This window comes from Capsicum annuum, unplaced genomic scaffold, assembly GCF_002878395.1.
Source record: "Capsicum annuum cultivar UCD-10X-F1 unplaced genomic scaffold, UCD10Xv1.1 ctg22029, whole genome shotgun sequence".
Classification (NCBI taxonomy): Eukaryota; Viridiplantae; Streptophyta; class Magnoliopsida; order Solanales; family Solanaceae; genus Capsicum; species Capsicum annuum.
In genome coordinates, this window is record NW_025828031.1 from 2870 (window position 1) to 4505 (window position 1636).

General features: G+C 32.0%; 1 pseudogene; it reads left to right on the plus strand.

Moving 5' to 3' along the window:
- The first annotated feature begins 372 nt into the window (after positions 1-372).
- On the plus strand, positions 373-1238 carry LOC124890680 (annotated as a pseudogene).
- The last annotated feature ends 398 nt before the right edge of the window (positions 1239-1636 follow it).

Consider the following 1636-nt stretch of genomic DNA (forward strand, 5'->3'; position numbering starts at 1 on the left):
AAATTAGTATCTAATGTTGGAATATAGTTCTCCTTTTCTTATTCACCATCATTTATTTTTTAAAATAATTATTCTCTTAATCAAAAAAACAATCAAATAAACAACCAATATATAGAAGGGTTGACAATTTGTCACAAATTAACAATTAACTCATTACACCATTTATTAAGGGATTAACATATAATGCCAACTAAAGTGCATTATTGAGTAATCACCATTATTTATCCTTTAATGGGATAATATTTTCTAACCCCCAAATCAACATATTACATAGAATAATAACATCAATTGTTTGAGAGTGTAGCATGTATACCTTTAAATAGTCCATATTTGTCACTCTCAATGTTAACTCAAAATCACAAGAATATATTATCTCTTATTCCTTTCTTACAACTTATTTTATCAAACATGGCAAAGAAACCTAGTAGCATGGGTCGTCAAAAGATCAAAATTGCCAAGATAGAGGTCAAGAATCACCTCCAGGTTACCTTCTCAAAACGTCGCTCTGGTCTTTTCAAAAAAGCAAGTGAACTGTGCACTCTCTGTGGTGTTGAAATAGCTATCATAGTTTTTTCCCTGCAAGAAAAGTCTTTTCTTTCGGCCACCCTAATGTTGAGTCCCTTATTGATAGGTTCCTCACGAGAAATAATACTAATAATAATTCAATCGCAAATAATTCACTTCAACTTGTTGAGGCTCATCGAAATTCTAATGTTTATGGGCTCAATTTGCAACTCACTCAAATTCTTGGTGAGGTTGAAATTGAGAAGAAAAGAGGCGAATCACTTGATGAAATGAGGAAAACTAGTCAGAGCCAATGTTGGTGGGAAGCTCCCATAAGTCAACTTGACTTGCAAGAACTTGAACAATTAAAGGATTCAATGGAAGCTTTGAAAAAATGCGTGACTAATCAGGCAAGCAAGGCAAGCAAGTTTATGGATAATGAGATTGCTAATTCTTCTACTTTTTTTGGTGATAATGGTAATGGGATCTTTGACAACTATGATATCAAGCCACCTAGAACCATACCTTCTTCAAGTGATCTTCACAACCATAGGCTTGGTTTTTATTCAGCTGCAGTTTTTTAATTCTTTTTTTTTTGTGTGTCTCTCCGTCCCTTTTTTTGGATTTTCATTAGGAGTCTAGACACTAATTAGGGGCCTGACTAATTAAGATTTTCATCAGTATGCAACTTCATATACTGATTAAGATGGTAGACTATAATAATTGCTCCCATCACAACCTTTAATGGTCCAGTGAGTACCTCACTTGCTGGCTGGCCTTTGCTCTAAGTTCTTCAAGTTCTCAATTTGTGCATTTATTGCTAATAAGCAACAACAAATGAATCTATATAAGATTTTTTCTTAATAGGTTGTTTTTAATTTTCTATTTATCAAGGTATTATAAAGAATTAATAAGTGTAAACTGACTTTTCTCAAAGAATGATGCATATATTTTTGTGTAAACAAAATACTTAAGAAACTGTTGTTATTAGGATCATAAACTTAAAAAAGTAAACCAACTTAACACATAATAGATTAACCCTTTTAGAAACAAATGAAGAAATTCAAAAGAAGTTGCACCAAGGTAATAATTAGGTAATAAACATATACCTAGGTAGAGTAATTGGATCAAA